The sequence below is a fragment of the Sorex araneus genome, chromosome 1 (genome assembly GCF_027595985.1).
Source record: "Sorex araneus isolate mSorAra2 chromosome 1, mSorAra2.pri, whole genome shotgun sequence".
Lineage (NCBI taxonomy): Eukaryota > Metazoa > Chordata > Mammalia > Eulipotyphla > Soricidae > Sorex > Sorex araneus.
The window spans coordinates 426958047-426982154 of record NC_073302.1 but is presented as its reverse complement, the minus strand read 5'-3'; the positions used below and the strand labels follow the sequence as shown (position 1 = coordinate 426982154).

Sequence of the window (24108 nt, the reverse complement as noted above, 5' to 3'; positions counted from 1 at the left end):
CGGCCTCTTCTGGGGGGCACGACACACCCCTCCCAAGAGAGACTCAGGAGAAACAAGTTCAAGGGCACTCCTGCAGAAGAACAAGTCCCGTTGGCAAAGGCAAATGCACTCAAGGCAGGGTTTGCTGTGGTCAGTGAGAAACTCATCCGCGGGGACATGAGTGCTGGAAGGAGAATAAGGCTTTCTGTCAGCCTTTTTGGGGGGAGCGGTCGTCACACCCAGCGATGCTCAGGGATTACTCCTGGCTCTGCACTCAGGAATCACTCCTGGTGGTGCTCGGGGGACCATATGGGATGCCGGGAATCGAACCTGTGTTGGCTGCGTGCAGGGCAAACGCCCTACCCGCTGTGCTATCGCTCCAGCCTCAAGCCCCTGTCAGGAGAGCTCTTTTGTCCCTGGAGGGAGGAAACGGTTCTGTAGCGAACTCCTCGGCTAAGACAGGCATGAAGGTGTTTGTCTTGCATGCGCTGAGCTCAGTTCTATCCCTGGCACTGCCTATCGTCTGCTGAGCATGGAGTCAGGAGTTAGCCCTGACTGAGCAGCACAGAGTATGGTCCAAATCTGATATGAACGTGGCAACGTAATAACACTGCTTATCTCTGGTTGGGGGTGGGTGGTCAAGGTCTCTGTTAGCTGGCTCTTTGTATGCTTCTGTAGGTTCGAGGCTTTTCAATATCGAGAAAAGGCAAGTGAATTCCCGTGGCATTTTGGGCACACATTTCCATGAACAGTAATGGGGATGGTGCTGTGATTTTCCATTTTCTTCTCTTCCCTGAAAGAAACTCATGATTTCCCTGCTTTGGATCGTCCCTAAAGTGCTTCTAAAAGCATTTTTCTTTGTTGCAGAAATATCATGCGAAGCGGCATCTTTCCAGCCAATGATTCCTCGCCCTCCCGCTCTCATGACTCAGGGTAATTGACTTCTCCCTCCTCCAGCCGTCTGGAGAGACCTGAGCCTCAAGGAGGCTGTGCCCAGCGCCTGGCAGTGCTCTCAGCCAGCAGAGGCTTCACCTTTGTCCCGGAGGGCTTCCTGCCCGGGGCAGCAGCCCTCCCCCACCCAGATGGAAGGCCCAGGGCCTGAATTCCTCTTGCTCTCCCGTTACATTGTTTCACGTTTCCTTCCCAAGCCCTCCTCTGGAGTCACCCAGCCCTGTTCTGCTTCCTCCCCCGTCCTCCTCGTCCTCCCTTTCTCAAACTTCTGGCATCCAGCAGAACCACCTGCAAAGCTTATTGCACCCACATGGCTGAGTCCCACCTCCCCAGTCTCTGATTCAGGGGGCCCTGGGTGGGGAAACGTGGTGCACAGGAAACTGTCCTGCAAAAGAAAGACACGGGGGGCCCTGGGGATAGCGCAGGGGCTAAGGAGATAGTGCATTCGCTCTGCATCCCCCTGATTCCAGCGCCAACCATGGTGCTGTGCATGGTCCCCTGAGTGCTGCTAGGGCTCACTCCTGAACACAGAACCAGGAGCAACCCCTGAGTACCTCTGGGTGTGCCCCCCCCACCCCCATGCGATCTGCCATGCTGGTCAATGCCCAGTGCCAGTGTCCCACCCTCCCTAGAAGGACCCTGGGGGGAGGATTATATGGGGGTAATTAGGGCCTCCTGCTCCCAGCCCGACTGCCTCCGGGAGTGGAGGCAGAGGGGATGCATCACTGGCTCTCCCTTCTAGTCAGACCACACCCAGCCTGTCCTTGGGGGGGTGGCACCTAGCAACCTGCATTTCTAATAAAACCCCGGGCCGGGCTGAAGCTGGTGGTCTGAGGATCACACTCCCAGAACCAGCTCGATGGCAGAGCACAGAAAAGTGGCCTTGGGGAAGGGATTTCGGGATTGTGCAAATGACCTCGTGACCTTGGCCTCAGAAACTCTCCCTCCTCGGGAAAGGAGAGGGCTGTCCTCACAGCAAGGACTCTCGAAGGCCGGGGCATGCGCTGCCTGGGCGAGCAAAGGAGCCCAGGGTACATGCGGAGGGCTGCCCTGGACTGGACACTGAGTCCCCTGTCCTGAATGCACCCCCCCCCCCCCGCCCACACACCACCAACTGTGCAGTTCCCTTCTCCGGATCTAGACCCCACAGTCAGGGGGGCACCCTGACCCCCCCCAAGGACTCTGGAAGGAAACACATGTGTATGGGGGTCCGACAAGGCAAAGACTCCAGGGAAGATGAAAGGACGGGAAACGGGACAGAGGGAAGTCCAGTGGAGCGGAAGGCGGGAGGGCAGATGGACACAGAGGCTGAGGCGGGTGAGGGGCTTCGGGTTGTAGCCAGAGCAGGGGGACAGGAAGCCGCAAGTGACAGCTGTCTGTTCTCTGGCAAGTGACCCGTCACTCCCTTTCCCTCCCACTCTCACCCACCGGGCAGGTGAGGGCAGCGGGAGGAAGCTGCAGTGTCCGCCCTGGAGAGCGCCAGTTTGCGTGTAGGGCTGCGCCCCCTCAGGAGCACAGGCTTTGGGAACTCCGATGCATCAGACATTTCTTTTCAAACTGGAGCTGAAACGTGGAGCTTTGCGTGATCTTCCCCCCCGAGCCTGGGGTTCTACCTTAGCAGCTCCCCCCCCTGCTCGAGCTGCACACCCACAAATTCCTCTGTGCCAACGCTCAGGGTAGCCCGGGCACCCTAGTCTGTGCCTGTCCAGGAGGCGGGCCGGGTGGTGGCCATGGCGGAGAGACTGTTGGGACCCAAAGGCATTGAGCACATTCCTCTCACTCTGCCCTGCACCCAGGCCAGAGGCAGTGGCTGGAAGCGAGGACCTGAGTCAGCCTGACCCTGTGCCTGTCTGCTGGGACCTTTGCCCAGACACCGCTGTCAGAAGCAGACATGAGGCACCTGGTGACACGCCCCATTTTCACCTGTGTTCTTCTTTCACCCCTCCCCTCCCTCCCTGCCTCCCTTCCTCTTCTTCTTTCTTTTCCCTCTTCCTTCCTCCCCCTTTCCTTTCCCCCTCCCTCCCTTCCCTTCTTCCTTCCTTCCTTCCTTCCTTCCTTCCTTCCTTCCTTCCTTCCTTCCTTCCTTCCTTCCTTCCTTTTTTATTCATTCCTCTTCTTTCTCTCTTTTCCCTCCCTTCCTTCTCCCTTCTCTCTTTCTCTCTTTCCTTCTTTCCCTCTTTTAGTCTTTCCTCTCTTTCTCTCCCACTCAGCAGTAGTGCTCCAGTTTGAGGTGGGGTGTCTGAGGTGTCAGGGGCTGCACCCAGGACCTTTCATACACAGATCATGTGTTCTACCACATAAATCACTCCTGTAGGCCCTGCCTGCAGTTCGTGGATTCATTTCCCTTTTTTGGTTTCCCTGTTTTTTTTTCCTTTTTCCTTCCTTCCTTCCTTCCTTCCTTCCTTCCTTCCTTCCTTCCTTCCTTCCTTCCTTCCTTCCTTCCTTCCTTCCTTCCTTCCTTCCTTCCTTCCCTCCCCTTTCTTTCTTTCTTTCTTTCTTTCTTTCTTTCTTTCTTTCTTTCTTTCTTTCTTTCTTTCTTTCTTTCTTTCTTTCTTTCTTTCTTTCTTTCTTTCCTTCCTTCCTTCCTTCCTTCCTTCCTTCCTTCCTTCCTTCCTTCCTTCCTTCCTTCTTTCTTTCTTTCTTTCTTTCTTTCTTTCTTTCTTTCTTTCTTTCTTTCTTTCTTTCTTTCTTTCTTTCTTTCTTTCTTTCTTTCTTTCCTTCCTTCCTTCTTTCTTTCTTTCTCCACACCTGGAGATGCCCAGGTATCAGCACTCCAGCTGAGTGCCCAGAACCTTTCTGGAGTGCCTGGACAGGCCCGGGGCCTTCCATGCACTCTGCATCCCTTTGCGCCTTCTCTCTGGCCCTTGCCTTCCTCTGTCCTTTCATGACAGCTGCCCATCCCCTCAACTCCTACTCCCCCAGCTCTGGGCCCGTGATCCTCTCTCCTCTCTTGTGGGCCAGCTTGGGGGGCGCTGGGGTGACAGTTCTTAGAACCCCTTGAGTCTGAGTGGGTGACTTAGATAGGGGCCATGTTGGCCAGGGACTCATTTCCCTGTACACACAAGGGGTATGTATAATGTATACATGCCCATGTGCAGCCTGGGGTGCAGACCCCGTCACGGCAGGCTCTTCCACTGCGAGATTTCCCTATTACCCCATTTTCTTTTATCTCTCTTCCTTTCTTTCTCCCTCTCACGGGCTCTGCGTTCTGGGGCTCCCCTCCCTGGCTGGGAGGCCTGACCTCTGAGTGAGAGGCCAAGAGCTGCACTACCTCATAATGACCACACGGTGGCACCCTTGAGCTACACACTAAGGCCCTCCTGCGCTCTGCAGCGAGGTATCTGGGAGGTCAAGGTGGGGTCTGGGACATGAGTTCCGGTGGTCCCAGACATTAATCACCCTCACAGCCTTTGCCACCATCCCACCTCCCCCACTGATCTCTGGGCTGTCTCCAGCTGACCTCAGAACCCTACAGGAGTCGCGCCTGGGTGTACAGATTCTTGGAGAGAGCTAAGCCCTCCCCAACTGCACCGGGTCCTTTAGCACCGCTGAATTCCGGGGAGGCAGCAATATCTCCCATTGGGTGGAGACCTGCGGGGCGTCTGAGCCTTCCAGCTGCCCCATCTCTTGCAGCTCGTCGCTCTGGTGTGCCTGTAGGGTAAGCCTGGACTCTCTTTGCTTTAGGGGCGGCACACCTCAGTTGGGAGGATGGCGGGCACCCCAAGGAGCCCGGCCTTCCCCAGAGGGACCAGGAGGCATGTAGGGGTGCCTCTGCAACGAGAGATTATAGGGGCACAGGGGGATCTCTCTGCCACTTTGGGTCAGTCCTGGCCAGAAAAAGCCAATAAATCAACATCAGACAAATTAGGAGATACAGGGGCTGGAGTGATAGCACAGTAGGTAGGGCGTTTGCCTTGCACGCGGCCGACCCGAGTTCGATTCCCAGCATCCCATATGGTCTCCCGAGCACCGCCAGGAGTAATTCCCGAGTGCATGAGCCAGGAGTAACCCCTGTGCATCGCTGGGTGTGACCCCAAAAGCAAAAAAACAAACAAAAAAAATTAGGAGATGCAAAAAAAAAAAGACCAAATTTCATGACATATCTATATGGAAAATGGACATGGCGGCAAATTTTAGAGTAAAGGGGCCAGACAGGCTTAGTACTGTGAGCAAAGGGACAGGCCCTGTGACAAAGGGGATGACTGCGTAGGACACTATGACATGCCTCAACGGGTTTCTAGCTAAGAGACAGATTTCTCTGACAAAATGGCTATTTCTGGACTGACCTTAAATCTGGGGGATCTCCCTTTTGGTTCTTTGGCGGGGGGGGGGGCGGGGGGGAGGCACACCTGTCTATACTCAGGGCTTCCCCCTGACTCTGTGCTCAGGGCTCACTCTTGGCAGAGCTCAGGTGATCTGGAGTAACCCCTGTGCATCTAGGAGGCTGGGCTAGATCATCCTGCCCTCTGCCCTGCCCTCTATCCCCCAGAGTGACTCCTCATGGCCTTCTCCAAGGAGTCTGACTCCAGGACCCTCTTCTCCAGGGTCTGCAGCTCCTCCTTCTCTCTCTAGAGGGCGCTGCCTCTGAGGGGATCTGAAGGAGCTACCCAGCTTTCAGTTCCCAAGTCACTGTCACTGTCATCCCATTGCTCATCGATTTGTTAGAGCTGGCACCAGTAACGTCTCTCATCAAGAGACTTATTGTTACTGTTTTTGGCATATCCAATAAGCACGGGTAGCTTGCCAGGCTCTGCCAAGGGGGCTCGATACTCTCGGTAGCTTGCCGGGCTCTCCGAGAGGGGCGGAGGAATCGAACGCGGTTGGCCGCGTGAAAGGCGAACGCCCAGCCGAAAGATTGAAGGGAGTGGCCCTTACGTTGAAGAGGCCACAGGCCTGAGAAGGGCCAAGGCAATTCAGGGGCCACAAGTGGTTGAAGTCCAGGTGCTCTCCTGGTCCAGCTACAGGGATCAATCAGCATTGATTGTTTTGTTTGCAATCCATTTCCCTGGCCCTGGACTCCAGTTCCCAGGCCTGTCTTGGGATCCATGTAAGCAGGGGAGGCCAGAGGCCTTGATGACAGGGTGGCTGAGTCCAAGGGGCAGTTACTCACCACTCAGAGGCCAGCTCTCGAGAGAGAACACTCAGTGGGAGTGAATCAGATTTACTTGGGGGCTAGCAGCCTGATAAAATAGCCACCATCTTGTCTTAAAAGGAATCAGCTTGTGCTGAAGAGAGAGTACAGCGGCTAGGGCATCTGCCTTGCATGTCACCAACCTGGGTTTGATCCCCAGGACCCCATATATTTTATGAGCCACACCAGGAGTGATCCCTGAGCTCAGAGCCAGGAGTAAGCCCTAAGCACTGCAGAGTGTGGTCCCCAAACAAAACAAGATATAAAAGAATCACTTCACTTTTATCCTGGGGCTCAGGGTTTATGTAAGGCTGGTCGGGAAGTAGGTTAAAACAGAAGAGGGTTGTATGCCAAGGCAGAGAAGGGGTTCCGTCCTGTGACATCAAGCTGAGTCACTGGTTAGTGAATCACCCAGGGTATCATGTAAAAACTAAGATAACATTGTAAGCATCGTTGGTCTCTGGGGTTCTACCTGACGCTCTCCAGTGAACTTTCTGGATCACCTGATGCTTGCTAGTTCTCATCTATTTGTGACTGGACCTACTTAACAGGAAACATAAACTTGAGAACTTCCCTGAGTATGGGAGACAAGACCAAAAGGGAGTGAGGGGTGCTAAGCAGGAATGTGGAGAACAAGATGGAGTGACTAATGTTTGCTCACTTGCAAGTGCTCAATCATAAGAATTCCAAATGGCTGGAGCAATAACACAGCAGGTAGGGCATTTGCCTTGCACGCAACTGACCTGAGTTCAATTCCCAGCATCCCATATGGTCCCCTGAGCACCTCTAGGGGTAATTCCTGAGTGCAGAGCCAGGAGTAACCCCTGTGCATCATCGGGTGTGACCCAAAAAGAAAAAAAAATTCTAAATCTCCCCTAAGTCTTTATCTGTGCAAGGAGTATAGGTCAACATTAATCAGAAATCTAGGAAAGTTAGGATCATCTCTAAAGTGGTCTACTTTAATATTTCTTCCAATATATAACATTGGGTTCCAGCTAATACTCTGAAAAACAGGGGGTACGCCAGGCCCATTCACTGAAATGTCTGGTGTTTGCTGTACCCAAGGGTACCCAAGGGTACAAGGGTACAGCACTTACTTTATGGCCTGTTCACAAAGGAATGTGTTGTCAGGTTCATCTCTGTTTGTTTGTTCGTTTGTCTGTTTGGGGGCTACACCAACTATGCTCAGGGATCACTCTTGGAGGGGTTCGGGGACCATATGGGATGCCGGGGATGGAACTCCAGTTGGACTCATGCAAAACAAGTGCCCTCCCTGCTGTACTGCCTCTCACCCATCTTTTCAAAATGAATTAATTCATTTACTTGGACCACACCTGGTAGAGCCTGGGAGCTACTCTTGGCTCTGTGCTCTGGCAAGTTCATCTCTTAGCTTCCTCTGTGCCCATCTCAATCCCTCAGTTGTTTATTTTCATAAATCTGTGGAATTTTGTCCAGGCACATTATTGTGCTTATTTCTTCAAAATATCTATCATGTTCTTCATCTCCACCTTAACGAGTCTTGGAAGAAGTTCAATCTTAGTTTTCAGTGTAAGTCAGAAAGACAAGTTAGGACCTCCAGTTTGGAGAGTTGTGGCCAGATATTAGAAAAATTCAGGATGCATTCCAGTTCACAGGTTTAAAAATAGTATGTAGCACTGTAGCACTGTCATCCCGTTGTTCATCGATTTGCTCGAGCGGGCACCAGTAACATCTTCATTATGGGACTTGTTGTTACTATTTTTTATATATTGAATACGCCACGGATAGCTTGCCAGGCTCTGCTGTGCGGACAGGATACTCTCGGTAGCTTGCCAGGCTCTCCGAGAGGGACGAAGGAATCGATCCTGGGCCAGCCACATGCAAGGCAAACGCCCTACCCGCTGTGCCTTTAAAAAAATAATTTTGAGGACCACAATCTTTTGTCTGCAAAAAGATATGTCATTGAACCATGCTTTTCATTTTCATCCCAATTCTACCAACTAACTATAGGAAAATTGATTTCTTTTCAAATCAGTTCTAATCATCACGACCTGTTATTTTGAATACACACCATTAGATTGGGAATAATCATATAAATTCTTTTAATCTGCTTTACTGGAACCTTTATAAGGAATCTCAGCTTGAGTTCTCAGGAATCAACCTCTGACTTTACCTGACCATCTGGGACTCTCTTTTCAAGGTCATTCAAATGAGCTGGAGTTTGGGGTCAGCCAAGAGGCTCTCTTGATCACCCTCTTAAGTAGACTGGAGCCCCCTAAGCAAGGCATTAGGCTGTTTTCTCTTCTTTGTCTCAACAGTGAATTTAATTGTTGAAGCAGTATGGCCCCTGGCTTTACAGTCAGAGTCTTGATAATATAGTCAGCGTCTAAATTATTTATTAAAAGATAAAAAATAATTTCTTCTGAATTGATGCCAAATATATTTCTTTGATAAATAAGAATACTTAAAGTTTCTCATTCTGATGGTGTCAGGGAGAGAGAAAAGCAAATATTTCACTTTTATTTAGAAAAATGGTGCAGTGTACTAGGTTGCTATAGGTCGCATCAGTTCAAAAAGGAAAAACATGTTTTAAACATGAGAAGAAAAACATTGTTATAAATTGAAAAAAATTGGGCTGGAGAGATAGTACAGTGCTTGTCTTGCACTCAGCAGACCCAGGCCTGATCCTGGGCATCTGATATGGACCCCAAGCCCACCAGGAGTGATCCCTGAATGCAGAACCAGAAGTAAGTCCTGAGCACTGCGGGGTGTGGCCTCCCCAAAACAATCGTTAGAAATTATACTTCTCCTCACCAATTTGTTCATTCCCAGGGAGAAACTCTAAATCTTCAGTTAGCAATTTTTAGGAGCACATTGTTCCATTTCTGTAACTTCTCATTCTTATTTCATCCCACGACATATCTGTATTCTAGAATATTTGTCTAAGTCCTCTCATGTGAATTCTTCTCAACACACAAAAAATAGAGAAAGCAATATCTGAAAAATGCAAGCAATACCAAATAACCATAATCAAAATTCTCGTCAAGTGACTCGCACCACAGCACATAACATTCCAGCATAATACCCAGAATTGAAGAGAACCTACTAGATTCATGAAGTTTCGTGTATTTTTTCCCTAACTTTATTTAAACACCGTGGTTTTACAAAGATGTTCGTAATGCAGCTGCTTTGGGCATTCAGCACTCCAGCACCAATCCCACCACGAGTGTAATCTTCCCTCCACCATTATCCCCAGATTTCCACTCACTTCTGCATAACTGCTCCCTTAGCAAAGTAATATACTTTATCTTGCTTGTGGCAACAAAATGGAAATAGCAAAAATATATATGTATATATTTCCGCAAAAGAAACTTTGTGAAATTGCTGTATTTCACAGTGGTGGTATTCAAGTAATGGCCTGAGGATTTACTGAGCTGTTTAGTGCTAGCTGAGCCTTCTGTGTTATTGTTTCATTTATTGAGCTTAGTGGGTGTCTACGCTACTTTTCTATCTAATTTGCTGTGCTCCTACTGGGCTGTCAGTTCTGTGGAATTTGGAGGTGTTGCACGGCTGCATATGTGGCCGCGCATTCCAGGAGCTCCTGGCTCTGTAATGATCTGAAACTGGGACAATTCCTGGGGATGCCCCAGATTTTTCAGCCAAGAGATGGGTGTATCTGTGAATTTCATTGGGTTGGCAGCTCTGTCAAGACTAATTATGAAGGAGTGAAGCTGGGCCATTTCCATGGCAGAAGCTGCGGAATGTGGGTCAGTTCTGCATAATTCTTGAATACCCATTATATTTACATATATGTTAAGAAGGTTAACATTTCTTCTTTGTGACAATGCGTCTCATAAAATTTTAATTATCAAATAGGCCCATTCCATAGGGATCTCTTTTTCATGAAGAGAGAATAATTATTTTGGGGTATTTTAGGAGTTCTTCTATTTTTTTTTTTGCTTTTTGGGTCACACCCAGCGATGCTCAGGGGTTACTCCTGGCTTTGCACTCAGGAACTACTCCTGGCGGTGCTTGGGGGACCATATGGGATGCCGGGGATCGAACCCGGGTCGGCCGCGTGCAAGGCAAACGCCCTACCCGCTGTGCTATCGTTCCGGTCCCAGGAGTTCTTCTAAAACGTTCTCTATTTATTTAATCAAGAAAAGATTTTATCTTTCCTTAGGCCTTTGATTTTCCAGTTTGTTTCACATTTTCATCTGGTCCTATAATTCTCCTTAATTCTATTCATAGTCTGTTTTACTTTAAGACAGAATTTCTTATTTTCTCTAAAAAAGAAAACCCAACTTCATTCTTTACATAATTACTTAAAATATGCATTTACTATTTTTAGGATGTTTAGGATGATTCTCCTCATCTTGTTGGTTATAATTTCATAGATTTCTTAGACTACATATCCCTTTAAGGTAATTTTTAATTTTAAAGTTGTAATCTGAACAATGTCATTTGTTAAAAAGTTGTTAAATTTCCCCCAAAGTAATCTGAACATGTGTTTTATTCATTTCTGTTGTTAGTTTATTTGTTTAGCAGTACTCAAGGGATACTTCTGGATCAGTACTCAGGGATCACTCTTGGTGGGGCTTGGGGGCTATGTGATGCCGAGATTAAGCCCTGGCTTCCTTCATGCACAATATATGTTCCAGCCCATTGAAACGTCTTCAGTCTTCAGTCCTAACTATGTATTTTCTTTTTTTTTCCTTTTTGGGTCACACTAGGTAATGCACAGGGGTTACTCCTGACTCATGTACTCAGGAATTACTCCTGGCAGTACTTGGGGGACCATATGGGATGCTGGGAATCGAACCTGGGTCAGTCTCAGGCAAGGCAAACGCCCTACCCGCTGTGCTATCGCTCCAGCCTTGTATTTTCTTATAGTGTAATTTTCTATGTGGCATAGTAATATTTTACTCATAAATCTAAATTCCTGTTTTCAAAAAATAAAACCAAACTAAGTAACCAATGTTTTAGAAAAATTGTTCAAGTATTTAATGGTTCTCTATGATAGAATTAGTCAAAACAAATCAGTTACTTCTGTTAGACAACAAGAGAGAATTTTGACCAATAACCATAAAAATATGATGGAATAAAAGTATAATTTAGAAAATGTAGCACTGTCATCCCATTGTTCATCGATTTGCTTGAGCAGGCACCAGTAATGACTCCATTGTGAGACTTGTTGTTACTGTTTTTGGCATATCTAATACACCACGGGTAGCTTGTCAGGCTCTGCCGTGCAGGCGGGATATTCTCGGTAGCTTGCTGGGCTCTCCAAGAGCGATGGAGAAATCGAACCCGGGTTGGCTGCATGCAAGGCAAACACCCTACCTGCTGTGCTATCGCTCCAGAAAAAGTATAGGATCTTATTTTTTGTATTTTATTGGTAGGTTGAGGAAACTGTATCTGGCAGTACTCAGGGCTTACCTCTGGCTCTATGCTCAGGAATCACTCCTGGCAAGGCTTAGGGGACCATATGAAGTGCTGGTAATCAAACCCATATAGGTTGCATGTAAGGCAAGTACCCTACCCATTGTATTATCTCTCCAGCCCCTAAATCCTTTATTTTCACGTCAGTATTTATTTTCCAAAAGCTCTTCCAGATTTTAAAGAGTTTTGGTCAGTTATTCTAATAATTTCACCCAGAAACAAAATGTAAAAGAGAGACATTACAAACACATACACAAGCAGATCTGATTTTCATCATAGTAATCGCCTCCTTCACCTACTCAGGCAACTGACGGAATCTCCCAGTTCCCATCGATCCAGTGAGTGGAATGTGGGTAATTTTCCAATGGGAGGGACTCCTAGGACTTGCAGATGACCAGTTCACAGACTTCCCCCACTGCAATAGGAAATTCTTTTCAAACATTTGTAAGTGTGTGTGGTCTAATAAGCTAGGTGATTTTTTTATTGTGTGATATTTTTAATCTACACAGTGGTTTGCAATACCGTTAATGGTTATTTCATGCTTACATCTTGCCAACGTCAACCAGTGGTTGTTTAGATGGTCCGGTACTTCCTTACAGCTGTAGCAAAAGAAGCACAGAGCAAAACCAGATCCCAAACACAGCAGAGTAAATTCAAGCCCTTGCTACAGTGATTTTAAAATCCTGTGCCCCCCTCTCCTGATTCTGCAAATGACCCGAGAGTTCCAAAGGACAAAGAACCCAAAGGGCGAGGACAGAGAATTTTGGGTTGTGTGTGTTGAGACCTAACCAGTCTTGGAGATGATTGACTCTTTTCCAAGTGAAACAGTTTTCCGCCGACAACAGCATGCACAGGGCAGCTGGTGCTGTGAAGAGGGAAGAGAAAGTCCCCTAGACAAACAGGTCTTGGCAGCAGCTGTGAGCGCATGCCAGATGCAGTTGCTTTTCACAGTCAGATATACCCTGGTGCTACTGTGGCCAAAGTCTCCTGCCTTTGGGAACCAGGAGAGCTAAGTTACTCTCTGGGGACTCACAATCACTCCTGGCTGGCTTGCCAAAGGTTGTTAGTAAATCTAAGGTGCAATTGCTAGCTTTCTGCAATTTGGAGGCCAAAACTTGGGAGATAAGAGTCAATTAGGGTTGTTGAGGAGATAGCTCAAATGGTAGAGCTTAGTGTAACACAAGCTTAGAGTGTCATGGCCCTGAGTTCTACCACTGGCACTACATGGACCCTGAGAACAAATGCCAGGTGTAGCCCTGGTGTTCCGTAAGTGCCACTGAGGATGGTTTCTTATTTATTTATTTATTAAGAAAGATAAAAATTGATGGTAGGATGGTAAAAACTTTATTCAGGTGCTAGAAATATTAGAAATCAGCGAACTTGGCCTAACCACAGTCACTTTTACCCTTGAGCTAGAGTTTTATGTAAGACTGGCTGGGAAAGTAAGTTAAACAGTAAAGGGCTGCGATCCAGGGGAAGAAAAGGGGTCCAGTCTCACAGCATCTAGCTGAAGTCAATGGTCAGTGAATCACTGGGGGGCCATAATCTATTCTTTGTAAAAACTTTGAGGAGCCGGAGTGATACTACAGCAGGTAGGGCATTTGCCTTGCATGAGGCTGACCCTGCTTAGATCCTTGGCACTCTGTATGGTCCCCTATGCACCACCAGGAGTAATCCCTGAGTGTAGAGCCAAGAGTAACTCGTAAATATCGCCAGGTGTGGCCCCCCAAGTAAACAAACAAACAAACAAAAAACCTATAAAAACTTTGAGATAACGTTGTAAGCACCGTTGGTCTCTGGGGCTCTCTACCTGACACTCCTCAGTGAACTTTCTGGAGAGCCTGGTGCTTGCTTCTTGTCATCCATCTGTGATTGGATCTAGTTAACAGAAACATACAAACATGAGAACATCCCTGAGTATGGGAGACAAGACCGAGGGAGGGGGCGAGAGGTGCTAAGTAGGAACGTGGAGAACAAGATGGAGTTACTAATGTTTTCTTGTTTACATATAGTCACGTCAGGAGTGACTGCATTGTCAGAGAACTCATTCCCCCAAAGGAGTCCAAAGACAGGTCATTTACAGAAAGAGGACAGAAGCCAAGCCACCCATGTCCACCACAACGTTGGCAAAGCCATTCCGTCTTCTTCCTTACCTTGTGGACTCTCCCAATGGACACTAGTAAATGATCAAAAAGGCACAGAGAGGCTCAGCGCTTGCCTTAAGGTCACTTAGCAACTCTACGGGAAAACCAGGAAGTCCTTGTGGGCAGGTTTGGTTTGTGACCCCTCAGGGCGTCTCCCCTGTAGACAAGACCTCCCGCAGATACTTTTTGGGGTAAGGGCTTCCTGACTACTGTTGAGAGGAACAGCAAGCCCAGACCGCAAAAAGATCCAAAGGAGATAGCAGCCCTGCACTGGGAGGAGGGCAGGAAGCGGAAGACGCCCTTTCAGGGCCGCACTAGTGTGTGCGTGGGGGGGTGGGATGGGGCTGTGGGGGCAGCCCTGTCGTGGGACAGAACCAGGAGCTGCAAGGGGAGAGTGGAAAGGGGTGAAGGGACAGCTGAGAGTCCCAGGGAGTGGGTGGCAACTGGAGCCCAGTCCAGCCCATCATCCACCCACCCAGGGTCAGAACCTGATACTCACCTGGTCCATGGCCGGTGCAGGTGAGAGAGTCAGAACCATGACGAGTGCCTATCACGGGGCTGCTTGAAACTGCTCAATCTTCCTGTGTCCTCTTTGACCGTGGAGCATCATAGTCTCCCGTTGAGATTGGGGTTCGGAAGGTCTAGCCCTGGGGTTTTCTCGAGGCCTCAGTGCTTGCTGTGGGGCTGGGTGTGTGTGAAGCTTAGCGCTATCCTTTGTTCCATGGCATCAGTGATCCCCAGTCCCATTGCGGAACCCCTAGAATCACAAAGTGCCAAGAGCTCCCAGAGGTTGGGGTTTAGGAGCTGAGAGCACAGATACCTTCAAACATGCAAATGGAGCTTCTACTCGGTCGTGGCCACACCCACTGTTGCCACAGAGGACCACGGGGAGCCAGGTGTGCAGTGCAGGGACACAGCCCTATGGCACTGTCTGGCCTGGGTCCCCCCATGTCACCCTGCGGGCTCCATACCCACAGCCTGGGAAGCCAGCAGTTTCCGGGAGTCCCTGAGCAAGCTCGCTCCTCCACCTGCTTACCTGGCCCAGAGGCCCCAGGTGGGCAAGTGCAGGATGAGGGAGCAGCCAGCATCAGGGACCCCTCAGTTGGCACCATGGGTGGAGATGGTATCGTGGATCTGAGTGGGCATCCCGGGTTTCTACCTGTTGTCTTCGGCAGAGTTCCAAGATGAGTGTCACCTGCTTTCCCTACATGAGGGAGCACCCGGGCCTCACCCTCACCCCACCAGCCCCCGGAGACCTGGCCTGCTCAGAACCTGACCCCAGTGACAGACAGGTTTTGAGGCCCAGCAGCTGTGATGGGGTGCTGGGGACGGCTGGGCCTGTGGGTGCTGGATGGAGAGGGTGCGTCTCTTCTCCTGGGGAGCTGAGCCTGTGCAGAGTGGGGGCGAGAAGCCCTTTACCATGCAGGAGGCGGCTTCCCATTCCTCCTCCACAAGGCACTGTAGGAAGGCATCTGGACCAGGGGTTATTCCATCCCAAGAAAGCATCCTGAGCCCTGTCTGATCCTGGGGTGCTCCTGGTCCCACCCCATTGCGAGGTTTACTCAGTGGCTCCTGGGAATGCCTGCCCTTCCCTCTGCCCCTGCAGTCTCTGCCACCTCCAACCATTGGTGGCATCTGTCAATCTTGTGGGTTTGAGGCTGCTACTTTTGTGTTTCTACTGCTGAGGGGAAAGAAAGAGAGGGGTGGCCTCTGGTGTGGGGAGGTGGTCAAGGCTGCCATCTTGGACTCCAGGGTGCTGTCCTTGCTGCCACATGAACAGTGGGATCAACAGTGGGGCCCCCTGCTGCTCTGCTGTGTGCTGACCTTACACAAGCACCACCAAGGCCTTGGTCCTGCTGCTGTGACAGGTACCCCAGAGACCCAGCCCTGCCCTCCCAGAGCACTGGACTCAGAAAGGATGTGCAGACACGCCCTGCTGAATGCCCTGCTGGCTCCCCTGACCAAACCAGAGGGCCCTGAGCTTCTCCCAGGGTGTGTGTGGGGGGACCCCGACCTCCCTTGACCACCTCTGACAAGAGCTGCCAGCCCCGGCAGTGATGAGAAGCCCCCCTGAGTGCCTCTGGAGGGCCCCCTGGGCTGTGGGGTCTGCCCCGGAAGAGGGGGCCCTCTAGGCTTTGAAGTCTGGGAGGCCTTGTCAGGGAGATCTTAGGAAGGGTGGAGAGAGAGAAAGAGAGAGGGGAGAGAGAGGCGGCATGAGAGAGAGAAAGAGAGAGAGAGGAGGGAGAAAGAGAGAGAGAGCGAGAGAGAGAGAGAGCGAGAGAGAGAGAGAGCGAGAGAGAGAGAGAGCATGTGAGTTCCATCCATCCAGCACGATCTGATCTGCTGCAGTGGGGGTGCAGGGCTGGTTAGTGGGGCCTGGAGACCAATGGGAGAGAACAGGTGGAAGGTTCGCTCGCCTTCTAGAGCGTTTCCACGGGGAGAGTCTAGATTTCCTCCAGCGCGTGGATGCCTCTAGCGGTCTCGGAGCAGGAAGTTCCCGGGACACTGGAGGAAGGTTGGAGGGCACCATGGGAGGGAAACCAGGGGGCTTTGAGACGTTTCTGATGCGAGAGAGGTCCTGGCAGGACGGAGCCATCGCTGCCACGGATGCTGAGCGGGAGTGGAAGCTGCAGGGCGTCCAACAGCCCAGCTGGACTGTGAGGCCGGGACAGGAGCACTGACCAGCCGAGGACCCCGGATGGCTCCTGATCACATGGGTCATAAATTCCAGTGGAATAAACCAATGTGGATCCCCCCGATGTGTGCTGAAAGCTCTTGAGCTGTACGGTTCGACCCTGACCATGAGAAAGATAGAAGGGACAGAGGGAGAATGAGTAGAAGCTGGAGGCAGCCCCGAGAGAGACAGGAGAGGAAGGGGGACCTCAGGGGCACTGGCAGGATGGGCATAACTGCTTGGGGCCCGGTGGCCTGCGGGCGGGCAGGCAGGGGCAGGAGAGATGCCAGAAGGGCAGGGAAGTGGCGGGGGGGGGGGGCGCACATCCCCTGGGTGGTGGTGGGGTTTCCTGCAAACTCCATGCAGCCTCCAGCAGGGAGCTCAGCAGAGACCCCCGGCTGGGCCGAACCTCAGGGGTCCAGTCTCAGCTTGGCTGCTTTACTGGGTGGACTTGGGGCGGAGTTGAGGGGGGGTGGGGGAAGCTCAGGGCTCCTCCCTCAAAGGCTTGGGCTCCTAAAGTGTGAGCCAGGAGGGTGTCAGAAGCACACGGGACGTGCCCCACCCGGGGGAGAGCCTCCACCCCGGGCCCCTCCACTTCCCGCTTCCCAGACTCTCTTGAGTTCTGAGTCTTCGGTGCCTCTGACCCCGCCCAGTTGCTTCTCCCGCACCATTGCATTGCTCCTCTCCCGGCTGCAGCTGCGATCATTTTGTAAAATGCAAATGTGCCTTTCCTTCCCCTGACTAAAACAAATCCTTAAATGGCTTCTTACCTCTCTGAAAATTAGGTCCTTGCATGATCGCTTCCCCCAGCCTGCCCCCCCCCCCCCCCGCAGGGCACCTCCTGCCCTCTCTCCCCTGGCCTTTCTTTCGCCACTTTGGTGTGCTTCCAGCTCCCCGTGCAGGCAGGCCAAGCTGGCCTGCGGCCCTTGCTTTTGCTGTCCCCTTGGCCAGGAATGTGCCCTGCGCCCTCCCGCCCCACCTGGGATAACTGACTCCACTCAGCTGACCCTCAGGGCTAACAATCACATCTTCTAGGAGATCTTCCTGGGGCCCCCAAGTCAAATCCCCTGGCTTAGCCCATTGCCTGGCCCCCAGCCCTGCTTCCCAGCACGCAGGCTCATTCTGCAAATATACACATTTCCAGTGAGACATCTTTGTGCCTGCTTTAAGGTCTGGTTGCCTCACTGCTCGGAAAATCTTGGAGGACAAAAATCATACCTATTTTGTTAACTGTTGTGCCCAGTGTCCTAAGTTAGTGTTGGAATCAATAAAGAAAAGAATTGAGAGAAGGTAGAAGGAAGAATGGGAAGGAGGTAAGGGAGGGAGGGAGGGAGGGAGGGAGGGAGGGAGGGAAGGAGGGAGGGAAGGAGGGAGGGAGGAAGAAAGGAAGGAAGGAAGGAAGGAAGGAAGGAAGGAAGGAAGGAAGGAAGGAAGGAAGGAAGGAAGGAAGGAAGGAAGGAAGGAAGGGAGAGAAAGAGGGAAGAAGGGAGGAAGGGAGGAAGGGGATGAGGGAGGGAAGGAGGGAGGAAAGAAAGAAGGAAGGAGAGGGAGGGAGGAAGGAAGGAAGGCAGGAAGGAAGGAAAGAAGGAAAGAGTAGAAAAAAAGAAGAAAAGAAGGAGGGAGATAAGTCAGGTGGGTGGGTAGCTGGCCATGTTCTCACAGTACAGAGACCACATAAATGACCACTCAAGTGACCCTTCTTTTTCAGGAAGCTCCTGGAGACAGTCTGAATCTCCAATATATTCCCATAATAGCCCTGTTCCACACTGGGCATTTCCATATAGTGACTTCCTCATTTGACTCTTCCTTTATTCAAGCATCCTATTTTTCTCAATTTGTCACTTTCTTGGTGACACATATGTCCCTGTCATTCTCCTTGGCATTTACTTTTTCCTAAGTTCATATTAAGATAGAAATAGCCCCTATACAAGTGATGCTCATTGATTCATGGCTCATTGCTTTTGTCAGCCCCATAATAATATTTTCCAGATCTATTCGAAGTTCTTATTGTCCTCATAGTTTCATTAACCGTTAAATGAAACTAAATAGAGTAACAGTTGTTTCATTTAACATCTGAAGCTTATTCTTGTTAAGGAAATAGTTTAGACAAAAATAGCTCTTGTAAATCCTGAATGGTGTATGAATTGAAGTCGCGGCAGTCTATAGAACTTCATTCTATTAATAATCACAACGTTTCCAATTTGTTTCTTTCGGATGCTAATGGGAATCCAACCTCCTGCCTCACTCCCCCTCCCTGAGCACTGTCTGGGGTGTGGGACTCAGGAGAAGCCCAGATGTCTGGAAGCTGCAAGTGTCTCCTCACATACTCCACATCTGACCTCCAACAGGAAGAACATCCTCCCCCAAAGGGCAGCTGTGGAAGGTGGAGACCAGGCGTGGAGCATAGCCTGCAAGCATCAGTTCCTCAGAACGGCGGCTGGGGGCGGGTGTATGAAACAGCATCAAATGTTTCAGGGGCCCAGAGTGATAGTACAGTGGGGAGGGCATTTACCTTGCAAGCAGCCGACTGGGGTTCAATCCTCTCCATACCATATGATCCCTCAAGCATTGTCAGGGATAATTTCTAAGTGCAGAGCCAGGGTAACCTCTGAGCATTGCTGGGTGTTACCCTCAAAGCAAAAAAAAAAAAATGTTTCAGGGTTATGGTGGAAGTTGGCTTGTTGCGCCCTAGCATAATCAGAGGTCTGTGCTCTGTTAAGAGCCCAGAGAGGCCTGTGGGCATGATGTGGGGCACAGCCCCGTGGGCAGAGCACAGCCCAGAGCTGAGAGCTGCTTCACCCATAAGGCGGGCTGAGGAGATGGTCTGAAGGGAGGCTAGGCCCTAGAAACAGAGGCAGAGGGTTTGGGGGGTCAGAGGGCACCTGGGTCTGCAGGGGGATGGTCACCTTTCACGGCCACTTTCTGCTCATGCTCCAGCCATGCCCGTCACACTGTGACCTCATCCCAGGCTGCAAAGATATCCACGTGGCTTCCTGTTCTGGGGTTTCTAACTCATCAAGGCCCCCGATGGATGACGGAGTACCAGACTCCAGAAAGTTACCCTGACTCCCTTCACCCCCTGTCCAGGCATCCCCCACCTTCATCATGTGTCCAGCTCCTGCTTCCCAACACCCCCAGGGGAGAATGGGGGAAGAAGGGGTCATGATTCTGACTGCAAATGACATTTCCAGACTTGGGGTCACAACCATCTTGAGACTCCCAGGGAAAGCTTGCTCTGCCCACCTCCACTTTCTCTCCTTTTCTCCAAGCTACCTCCTCTTGACCTCTCTCTCTAATTTGGTCGATTGGTTGTGTGTGGGGGGGGTGGGGGGGTCAAACCTAGAGGTGCTCAAGAACTATTGCTCAGTGCTCCCAGTGGTGTTCAATGGATCAGGGGGTGACAGGAATGGGAGCTGGGTCTCCCGCATGCAGATCCTGCACTGAGGCTTCTATCTCTCTCTCTCTCTCTTTGATCCTTCACTGTCTTCCATTTCTGCCTCGCCTCTCTTTGTCTCTCAGTCCTCCTGAAGAAGTTTGATTTTCTTCTTGCTGGGGCAACGTGTACAGCTCAGAGAGAAAAAGGCAGAGAAAGGAGCAAAGGGCAGGCTGTAGACCACCAATCCCTCTGGAGTCTGCAGGAGCCAGACGAGCAGGGGATTGCAGGAGCTGATGGTTGAAGAAGTCAGGCCACCACCCAGTCATTTGCTAAGAACAGAGTGAGGGGCACTCAGGAGAGGAAAGCTGCACTCGAACAGGAGTGTGGGGGGATGTTTCCTGGCATCATGGGCACAGCTGAGCACTGGGCTTGTGTGGAAAAGGTAAGAGGCAGGTGCTGCCTTTTCATTCTCAGGCTGGAAAGAGTCTGAGGTTGGGACATGAACAAACAGAAGAAACCACAGCCTTCATACTATGGGTAGCATGCAGCATAGGATGGGCACCATTGAGAAGAGGACATACAGGAACAAGTGACAAAGAGTGGAAACCATTGAGAGAAGGACATATAGGAACACACGGCACAGGGTGGGAACCATTGAGAGAAGGACACATAGGAACACACGGCACAGGGTGGGAACCATTGAGAGAGGGACATACAGGAACACATGGCACAGGGCGGGAACTACCGAGAAAAGTATAAACAGGAAGTAAAACCCACAGTGGTCTGGGATTTCTACTGAGGTATTTTTCCAGATGGCTGAGATCAGAGCTCAGGGATGCCAAGGTGGCTAGTATCTGAGGAGCTGGAGAGTTAGTTGTCAAAGGTTGAGTTGTGTGGTTTCATTCTCTCCAGATTACACTTGCGTTGTACACTTGACGCAGTAAGTCAGAATGTGATATCATTGGAGATAAAGAGGGGATTAAGTTAATAAGAGCCCATCAGGGTAGGTGCCAAACCAAATCTGACCTGTGTCCTTATGAGGATATGACTTTGGACACTTTGTTCTCCTCCTTTGATCCTCCTAAGCTGTGAGGAACAAATTCCTGTTGTTTAAGCAACTCTGTGGTTCTTTGTTCTGGTGGGTCTAGCAAATAATGGAGCAGCAAAGAGAGGAGGGTTGTGCTCGCAGGAGACTGATGTCTACAAGGCTTCACCCCAGGCATTTGAGTGAGTGAGGATAAGGCTGTTATAACAAAACTCCAGAAGCCTGGAGAGTGACCGCTGTAGGGTGAGAGGTAAAGTTACTACAGGCCATTGGGGGTCTCAAAGAGAGAGAGAGTCCCAGTCCCACCAAAGGGAGAGAGGCCTCAGCAAATACTTCAAGCATTTGGGAATGAACTCAAAAAGACAATGCCTTAGGAGTAACAATCATGCCTTAGAGTAACTGCCATACTCAGCATACAAGACCCAAGGGGAAAACAAATAGAGCCAAGAAAAAATTAGCCTGCCAGCACCAAGATGATCCATAGAGATATCTACCAGGACAAAAGAAGCTTAATATCTACCAGGACAAAACTCAATACTCTTTAAAGGAAGAAAACATAAAGTTCTCCCTACAATGTCTCATCCATTGTTCCCAATAGACAATACAGTAGACCTATAATAATTTATTGTAAATCAATACAAACTGGTCCCCTCCAAACTACAACATTAGAATGAGTTTGTAGAAACTTCTACAGAGTTATCATAAGTAGTTCTGGGATTAAGAAGGGAAATAAGTCATGAGTGAACAGATATAGATATTTCAGCAGAAAAATGAGGATAAAATAACCTGACTCAAATGGAAATTCTAGAAACGAAGACTGCAAGATCTAAAATAAACCGTTTGCAGAGATGTCACAGCTGAACTGATCCAAGCAGACCTGGTCTTCGGGCCCAGATCTCTAGAGCCTTCTCCAGATGGGGGTGGGCCGAGTCCCGGCCCTGCTGGAAGGCCCAGCACTCCACCCACACCCAAATTCTGCCAGCATATAAATGACCCAGCTGAGACTCCAAGCTGCTGAATCATCCCAGTCCCACAACTCCTGGAACACACAGCTGCATATGTAGCCTCGCAGCATCTCCAAATTTCACAGTACTGACAGCCCAGTCAGAGTACAGCAAATGAGATGGGAAAGTTGTGTAGAAGGCCATCAAGCTCCATGAGCAAAACCAATATCACAGGAGGACCAACCAGCACCTAACTGCTCAGTAAATACTCAGACATGACTTTAGTAACACCATGAGATAGATGTTGAAAACAAGCAATATAATGTCAATTATTTTGTGCTTGTTAAGGGGGCTGTATCACACTGAGAAATTTCTCCAGTCCCACCTAAGATTATTTTGAAGAAAATCTCAAGTGATGTCTAGATTCATTAACCAGTCTTCCTATCAGGTATTTCAATGCCTTTTGTTCAAGAGTGAATATTTCTTGTGTTGTTTTTTTTTTCAGTAGGTTATTCAAAAAGTATTTGAGGAAAACTGAAAGTTATACCATTAGGGACAGTTTGACCATATTTCTGCATTAATAATACTTATCTTTTCACATAATGTCAATTCAATGTTAGAATTCCAGAGGTCTTTGGCTGCCGGGGCTCTGCTCAGGGCGGGGAGGGAAACTTAACCCCCCCCCCTCCGAGGGGCCCTGGTGAAGACAGCCAGGCACAGGGGCAACATCTTATAGGCTAGTTCTCCCTCCAGAGAACCCGGCAAGCTACCGAGAGTTTTCCTGCCCCGCACAGCAGAGCCTGGCAAGCTCCCTGTGGCGTATTCATATGCCAAATACAGTAACAATGATGAGTCTCATTCTCCTCACCATGAAAGAGCCTCTAATGCAGCACCGCTGGGAAGGACGAGTAAAGAGAGCCTGCTAAAATCTCAGGGCTAGGACGGAGATGTTACTGGGCCCGCTCGAGCAAATCGAGGATCAACAGGATGATAGTGATAGTCATAGTGTTAAGGGGGCAGGCTGGGTAACTGGGGACATTGGTGGAGGGAAGGTCACACTGGTGGTGGGGGTGGTGGGATTGGTGTTGGAACATTGAATATCTGAAACAACTGTATGATGAACAACTTTGCAAATCATGGTGCTTAAATACATTTTCAAACAATAAAAAAAATAACCAAATAATTTACTGGATGAAATTAGCTGGAGTTTGCAAAAAAATTTGGTGAACTTGAAAACAGACAAATAGAAGTGATTCAATAAGAAGAAACATCTCGCTAAGCAATAATCATATTCACTGGCCCAGGGCACAATATCCAGTAAAATAGCATGCGGCATCAGAGAACCAGAAAGAGAGGAGAAAAAGAATTGAGGACAAAACAAAATATTAGGAATAATGGGTGAAAATCCACCCAATTTGGGAAAACATCCATCTATAGGATTAGGAAGTCAGAAAATTCCCGCACTGGAAAATGAAAATAGAAGCATATTTAGATAACTCATTATCTAATTCCTGAAAAACAAAAGGGTAAACATTGAAAACAGCTTGGGGTAGGTTACACATAATACAGGGAAAGAGCAATTCTGTATAAATTACAGCTGAGCTTTTACAAGAAACAATGTAGGTGAGAAAACAATAGTACATCTTTAAAGTGCTAATGTAAACAGAAAAGGATATTTTTAACTGTCAATCCAGAATTCTATATCCAACGAAGACAATTTTCAAAAATGAGGGAATGCAGGTATTTTCAGAAAAATGAAAGCTAAGAGAATTTATCGCCAGCAGATATTCATACAAAAGTAATAGTAGAAGTTCTTTCAGTTGAATAGGAAAGGTATTTCTACTGAAACTGTCATCTGGAGGGATAATACAAAACTTCAGAATATATACATACATATCAAATGAAAGGCCTTTTATCTGAACTGTTTTAGAAGGCAACTATTAAGAATAACACTGCACTATTGGATATACAGCATTTATAGAAGTGAATTATATGACAATGATAACACAAAGAACAAGGGAGCATGGAATAATTCTACGGCAAGTTCTTACATTGTACGTCAAATAGTACAATATGAATTCACATAGATTTTTCTGTATTAAGGAAGCAAACCTGAATCTAAAGTTACTGCTGATGTGTTGGCAAGGGAAGAGCTCAGAAACTATTATGCGAATATAAAGAAGATATAATATACAGTGTGTCATATGATTTAATTTATATGAAACTTTATAATAAGGTAAAATTATAGCGCTAGAAAGCAGATAGTGGTGGCCTGAGGCCAGGAATCAAGAAGAGCATCAACCAGGAAGTGGCCTGGAGACACTTTTCAGGGAAATGGAGCAGTTCTAGGTCAGAATTGGATCTAGGGTTTATACAGCTGTCAATCATTACCAAACCCCATCAAGCTACATCTCAAATAAGTGAATTTTAGTGCCTATAAAGT

General features: G+C 49.1%; 1 long non-coding RNA gene across 1 annotated transcript; it reads right to left on the bottom strand.

The window, feature by feature from the left end:
* Positions 1–6915: 6915 nt before the first annotated feature.
* On the bottom strand, positions 6916–21713 carry LOC129403810 (uncharacterized). The gene is made up of 3 exons (XR_008629476.1): positions 18813–21713; positions 14126–14383; positions 6916–13360 (listed from the first exon to the last, which is right to left on the bottom strand). It is a non-coding gene; the product is annotated as an uncharacterized LOC129403810 (long non-coding RNA).
* Positions 21714–24108: the final 2395 nt, after the last annotated feature.